We start from the raw sequence: 8003 nt of genomic DNA on the forward strand, positions 1-8003 counted from the left end.
TACCGACCGAGCACATATTTATTCCCATTCATAAATACCTTATCCGTAAAAAAATATCAAATAATTCGTTCAAAAAATCCCGATTTTGTTCAACAAGTTCACTTCATGCTTTTTGAAACATCCCTCTAGCAAAATAATGGAGTGTTCAGCTGGCGAGTAAGATGTAAACAACCCTTTTATGGAGATTGACGCGCGCGTAACATGTTCTGCGCGATGTCACGCAGAACGCACCTGGGGCGTTGCGTTTTGAATTTAGAACTATAAAATTCTGACTCGCTTGTAGTGTTGCGCATGCCTACGTGAGGATTGTGAACGTTCAACCAATGAAACGGTAAGAGGCACTGGATTTTTAGGAGTCCACATTTTATTGTGACACTGGAAAAGTGTTTAAGACCAGCTAGCCATGTCTTTATCATCCGTTTAAGACCGGCCACGTGACGGGCTTTCGACCAATAGGAATAGCTAAACTGTCTGAGGTATTTATGAATTAAGGTTTAAGCGTGAAATCTTCAACTCTTTATCCTGGCATAACCAAACCATACAAAGATTTTGAAGAGCTCCATTTATTCTAACCTCATGATAAATTGAGAGGCATCTGACTGACATGCATTCCAGTATGTGACACAAGATTGGCAAATTTCATTTCCAAATATCCTCTATCCAAACATCGTCCATTCACTGTTTGCGCAAATATTGACCCACTGTGGGGTTATTAACAGACTATTACAAAAAAATTCAATAACAACTGAGTGAGGAATTTTTTAATAAAAAAGCTGACCTACTGGCATGCATTGGGTAACAAACATTTTCAAGTTTTAGCCCTTTGGCAATAAAAAAAAAATCAATTTCGCATATTCAACTTGATAGTAGTCCTGTGGAAATATTACTTTAGTAATACAATTTTGTTGAAGAAAATATTCTAAGTATTTGCCTTAATCAGAGCAGGTATGAAATCATGATATGCAAATTGTTAATCCTGCTATTCTATCAATGCATAAAATATGGTTTTCATCTACACATATTAGGCCACGATGTAAAAATAAACCAGTTGCTCGCCCCGCCTGCTTCCTTTTTTGTTGGCCGCCTCCTCCTTCCCCCCCCCCCCTTTTTTATAATTCATGCATACGCAATATATTTTGCACATACATCATGTATATTGTCAATATATTGTCTTTTTATTTGTTTCCAACAAAATTGTAGTTATGCAGAAAGGCTATATGGCTCCTCTGAACACAATCTTGCATCAGCCAAATAGTCGAAAAAATTGAAAAATCCATCTTCCATCTTGAAAAATCTGCCATCTTGAAAAAAAAAAGACAAAAAAGGGCCTGCTTCCTTCACTTTATTCAAAAAGGCCTGACCTGAAACAACTCATGTGTTTACTCAGCCTTATGTCTGTATACACATACCATCCATAAAAATGTGATAACACAACCATAAATGACCACAAATGATGTAAACATTACAGTATTATGGTTGGAAAGTACAGAAACTCTGAAACAAATCCTGAATCCCTACAATTTGCCTCATGACTGATTTCGCATTTTGTAAAGATTATTTCCAACATGGATTGTCTGAATTCCGTGAGCAACTCCATGTGGTTGACTGAATTATAAACAACTCAATAGCTAAAATTAACCTCCATGTCAAATAAAACCTACATGAGAAATGCCAAATCATCCTTTGTCTAAAAATGACAAACTATTTTCATGGGAAGTTAGAACATCGCTTCCTCCAGACAAGGCTAGACAGCGAGCCAAACTTTTCATTTTGGAATCACTGAGGTTCAACCCTCAAAACAAAATTGAGTGTGAACTCCAAAAATGTCATGTTCATGTACAGTCCCCTTCCAAAGAAAATAAGATCTTTGAAAGAACATTCATTCAAGATCTAAGAATTAGTCTACATTTTTGAGATACATTACAGTTTACAGAGGAATGCATGACTTACCTTTATTTGGTGAAAACTGAAAACCACAACCCAATCCTGCGGCGAACCCGAACAAATCCGACTAAACTCTGCTCCCAAGTCCGAATTAATCTCACGAATAGTGCACGCCTCGGCTCAGAACGACAGTAACTCACGGTCCTACCAAATGACACATGAGATACTTGGCTAACGGCCGACCAACCGAACGACTGACAACAGTTCCCTTCACACAGCCCACGACCCAAGCCGCCAGGAAAAAAAAAAAAATTCCAGAGATTATTGAAATCTTTTTAGGGACAGGACTGCACGGGGCTGGTGATTACTTTCCAAATGGCCAAATCGTTGATACGGTAGATGACTGTTCAACTCTGCTTTACTATTGTGAACTAAAAAAAAAAAATGGGAAGGCTGAACCATTTGCTGGTTTGATGACTGGCGATTATTGAATAAAATACAGGAACTTGATGGATATCGGAGTATCGCTATGACAAAAACGATTACACAAAATTCTTTAACTACGTTGTGACGTTGTCCTTCAGGAAAGGTCAAATAATTAACACCAGTGGTTTAACTTTAAGGATTAGGTTGTGTGGTAAGGCAAGATTCTCTGAAAAGAGTACCCGATGGTGAAAGCAGAGGCACATAACAGGGTACACATTCCAAGCGGTGGAGTCATTTTGTGGTTAAAAACAGGATGGGATACCCTTTTTATTGGGGGTGTATTGAAAAGGGGTTTCCTGTATCACGTTTTACAGGGGTGAAAGGGGAGGGGTGGGATAAAAGTTTGGTTTGGTTTCAACTAATAATTGGAAACTGGCAATTTTCAGAAATGAATTATGATCAAATACTTTCACATCCTTGATAAACTGTGATGACAGAAAAAAAATCATTCCCTCAGAATCATAGACAAAAGTACATAAGATAAGGGCAAGACTAAAATGATACAATTTTGAGGGGAAAATCAGGGTGGGCTTACATTTACCGGTAACTAATTTTTGAAAACACTTTTTGTGTGAAATTTTAAATTTTACAAAATAATTTGTGCCAGGTGCAAGTATTTAGAATTTTGGTTTAAAAAAAAATGGTATGACACACTTGCTTATCAGCAAAATCTTTTAGGGAAAATATATTTGGGACTTAACTTTTCCCCCCAAAACATGGTGTTTAACCTGTCGTGTTGACATGAATATGCACAAAAAGCCATTTTAAATATTAAAAGCTTTGTTTGCAATTAAAATAAAGGTTCATATTTCCATTTACATGTAATTTGCACAATGAATATCCACTAAGTTACCATTTAAAATTCAGGTCACGTCTAAATTATACAATCACAGATAATAGGCAATCACAGCTGCTGTTTTCCCACTGCAAGGGATTTCTACATTTCCTACCAGTACACGTCTCATTTTCATAAATCTTCATCTTATCTTGTTGTCATTTGCAGACCCTACAGGCTATCACCTGTATATTTATTCTGTGGTCAGCATTGGTTTGCCTATCACTTGTTATCTTGTAATATGTCCAGGGTATTTGGTGTGGTCAGACCAGACCATGGTCTCTATGGTCAGACTACATGTATTGTATACTGACCAATGCAGAGAATGACCGATGACCACTTTTCAGACAGCTGACCACAGATTTGATTTGAACGGCATATATCTTGCAAGCTTAACATGATAACCCTTGAGCCCAATGTGCTTACATTCGTGACTTGATGTTGCACACTGAAACTTAGCCGGAAAAATGTTGCAACCTGACGCCACTTTCTTCTTCATACATGTATGTCATCTTAATGAAGGTCAGTTATTGCAAAAATGATGATAAGACATGAATCTGGGACTGAGAAACATTTCCAATTTTGTTAGGAAATACTAAGACAAATTTTATTGACTCTCCATAGACTTTGTACACACCTGCTGAAGTGGCGTCAGGTTGCAACATATTTTTCCACTTAGGCTACCGTACTTGATCGCTGGATCTACATGTAAACGTTTACTAATTTTCAGTCAAAAAACCGAAATGTTTTTGGCACTAAAGCTGCAAATAAAACTGATTTTTTTTCTTGAATGTAACAAATTTTGAAGACTTCTAAATATTTTAAAACTGCATCCATTTTGTTTTGTCAATATCCCAAAATAGCGCCCTCGATCTGTCACGCACAAATCCTATATCACCTGTGAGAAGCCCGGCCCTTTAATTTATCAACAATGACAGTTCAGGTGTGATGCATTTACCTGTGCCTCCTGGCAGGTTTTTGTACGGTCTGACGACAATCGCTGGGGTCAGGAAACTAGCAAACTTCCTGAGTATGTGTGGACATGTGTTTGGAGTAGAAATCCTAGCGTGGTACTGGCGTCATTGGTAAATGTTGTCACGGCGATCGATCGTATAGACAAGAGACGTGGTACTTCAATGACTAAAACTCTAACTTTAGAATCAATTTCTGCCACTTATGTTGTTACTTTGTGCATGGAAGATTAGGACTGACAGCTGTTACTTGAAACACAGTTGTCACTCTAGTTAAAAGAAAAGTTGACAATTCCAGCCAACTTGTTTTAAAGGGAAAATACAACATTTGCAAACATCAAAAAATAAAACTACCAAATCATTTTGAAATACCTTGCTGGACTGTTAGTGAATGACAGTGTAAAGCATCCTGTAAAATCATGGCACCTGGTATACTGTCATTTTCAAGAAAAGTGGTATTTTTGTATCAATTTCCAATGCTGGTCGGCCGACCAGCGTTGGGAAAAACTGGCTTTTTTTCAAATACTGGCCCCAATTGACCATCACACTTGTTTGCAATCGATTACACACCTATGAACGGTTTCAAGCCAGCTAGACTGGTTCCCTGACCTTACAATTCCCCAATGTATGTAAACTGCTGTTTCTTCTTAAATGGAGTCAGGGAACCCGACTACAGGAAAATGATTGTTTTTCTTGGTTTTTATAGCATTTTCGAACCCAAAACCTCAAAAAAGTCAGTGTAACTATATTTGCTATATATTTCCAACCCCCCCAATTCCATCCATTTCTGAAAATTACAGCAAAAGCAAATGATGTATATTCCCTTTAAAAGAGTCAAATTAATCAGTTAAAATTGCAATGTAGCATTATAGATTTTTAAGTTTTAAATGTTTCAAATGTGAAGTGTACAAACAACTAAACACTGTATTCACTAATTGAAAAGACAGCAAACAGATGTATTCCAATCCAAAATTTGAGCACTCCTTCATGTATTAACGAATGTCAACAAATCCATGTACATTCAACATGTGTCCTTAACATTTTTTTCACAGTGCCCACAGTACAACAAAAACCATGTGACCTTTGACTTTTTACCTTGGTCATACCCACAAGGGAGGCTCCTTATATTCATGGTCATTTTTTTGCCAAGGTGTAACAATGAGTCAAGTGTCTGTCTTGACTGTACCAAAGTGCCTTTTATTGGTTTATGCTGGAAACCACAGACTGATGCCACACCATGTGCAGTCATAATGGCCATCTGGTTAATGTACAACCTTGTTGCTATAAAATGGAGCAATGTATAAACATGTACATCAATGATCGCATCAGAAAAGAGGTACATGTAGGCCTACGCGTACAGTCGTACACCTACCAAAATACATGAAGAACAAAACAAGTTTTCACCCAGAGAAAATACATTGTCTCCTTTTATATTTATAGTTAATATGGTCATTTGCCTGAAGCAAAGTCAACTCCCACTAAAACTTGACCCGAGAAAAAACATAGTTGCACTTACCTCAAATACAGAAGATTCTAATTCCCAGAGATGCCAACCAAATGCTGAAAGAGTGAATCTTTTACTACAATTCTACGGCAAATAGCTAGACCTCCAAAAAGACTTCAACAAAGGGAAATGGTCCAAAACCACCGATGATGATCCCACTTTCAAAATAAAAGCTCTGTGTACCAATACGCTGCTACACGATTAATACAGAAGGCTGGCCTACACACTGTGAATGGAATACAATTTGATCCTATGCACACACATGTGCTGGTTACAGTTATACTATAAACAGGCTTTGTCCATTATCCGCACAGGGGTGCAACGGTACCATTGAGGGTCAATGGAGCAGGCAGGTAAATAGGTTTTGTTACTGTTGAGTCGGAAGGTTATACCCTATAGTCGGAAGGTTTTATGTTTTCAGGATTATGTAACAAATGAGGGTGTTTTTGTGAAGGTGACACTTCGCTCAGCCAAGCGTGTAATGAAGCATTGCTAAATGCATCTAGGGACATTAGGCAGAATTTCTATAGAATTTGTGCAATAAGTAGTGGCGTGCAAGTGTGGAGGAAAATTGCGAGGGGTTTGTGGAGGGGGCCTAACAAATTTAAGAAAAGTGAGGTCATATGGTAGAAGATAGATCTTCTCTGAGGTCATTAACTTTGTTCCATGTTTTGTGAAGACAGTGGAAGAACGTAACTTAAGTGTTTAGCTTAATGAATGAATGAATGAATGAAATAAAGATGACGAAGACCCAACAATAGACTTTCAGTTTGTGGTGTACACATTGAACTGGTTTCTTCCATAAATAATACACAGAATTGAACAGAAGAAGTTCACGAACGACTTAAGACACAATCCTCCTGTTTATAACTTTGACATTTTCCCTTGCAGGCACACAGTTCAAAATGTTGAGCCGAGCATCGACCACAATCCATGAAATTAGCAGGGATGAGGCTTGCCTGTGCCCATCTCATGTCTTAGGTCTCATCCATTCTGACAACACGCCCAGAGCAGTCTGAGACAACCGACGCCCGTATCATCAGCAATCTATTTATTCTCACAACACGAGGGCCCAGTCTTGGTTATTATTATGCAGAGCTCCCCGAAAAGGTCACATAAACCAATTAAATCACCAAAATCCAAATAAATAATCATTCCTCGCGGAAGCAATGAATTGGGAGGGCTGGGCAATTTCGGGTTGTAAAAGATGATAAACGGGCAATTTGAGGCTTCGTTAGCAGGCGATATTTATACGGAAGACAGTAAACAGAAGACGGACCTGAAGTCCAAAGTTCAAACTCAGGATCAATACACAGAACACACTGTATTAAATTTGGGGGACCGGAAATACTCCTTGGGGAGAAAATTCCAGAAATGATTTATAGACATGATGAGCAGGGGTAATAATGTCGCGCCTGACATAATAAGTCTTCGCGTCATCACCTTTATAGGACACAAGTGTTGCCGACAGCCGCGTGCATAACTTTCACACATCCAATATTCGGCATTCCAATTTCCATCCTTGCTTCGCAAAAAAAAAAAGACAAGCGTCGCGCCCTCAAAAGGTCGCAATCTCTCAGAAGCCGAGCTCGCTCGTTCAGGCGCGACATCTGACGGTCGCATTACAGAGGGCCCCCGCAATCCCCAAAGGCAAAATCAAAGCGCTCGATGAAACCTTGGGCATTTTTTTCGCCAAGCCTCGGCTGCATAACTTTCAAAACGACTCGGAAAATTTTTTCTCATCTGTCTTGAAGATGACTTATGGCAACAGATGAGTCGGGCCGATGCATTCCTGAACCCATCATCACGGTCATCATTGCGAAACGTAATTTTAGAACTCGATTGGAAAATCAAAGCAAGGTGTATCAAAAAAAAGAAGGGGGGGATGTAAAAAGTTAAATAAATATGCTCAATACTATTAGGAGTTACAATAGTTTGACTAAATTATAAGTTTTCTAAAGCCAATGATTTTTCTGTTTTAATTTTTTTTTTTCAATCTAGAAATGTGGAAAAAATATAAAGAGGTTGGGCATCACATCCAATCCCTCTTTGCAAAAACCACACCCCTAAAAGGAAAGGACTATCCTATTCATCTAAATTATGAGGTCACATGTGGGAAACAGTTCCTCCTTCTCTCTTGGGATGAGGTTTAAGAGGAGATAAGACACTTGGCCTACATGCCTTCAAAGAATGTGGAATCTAGACCCAAGGATGTCCCAATCTTAACTCTGTAAATAAATCACCAGAAAAAGATGAAGGAAAAAAGAAGACCAAAAAAAAGAGAACAAAATCTGAACAAAAACATCAGGTGTTCTGTCTCCTT

The sequence above is a fragment of the Patiria miniata genome, unplaced genomic scaffold (assembly GCF_015706575.1).
Source record: "Patiria miniata isolate m_02_andy unplaced genomic scaffold, ASM1570657v1 HiC_scaffold_27, whole genome shotgun sequence".
In the NCBI taxonomy this organism is placed as follows: domain Eukaryota; kingdom Metazoa; phylum Echinodermata; class Asteroidea; order Valvatida; family Asterinidae; genus Patiria; species Patiria miniata.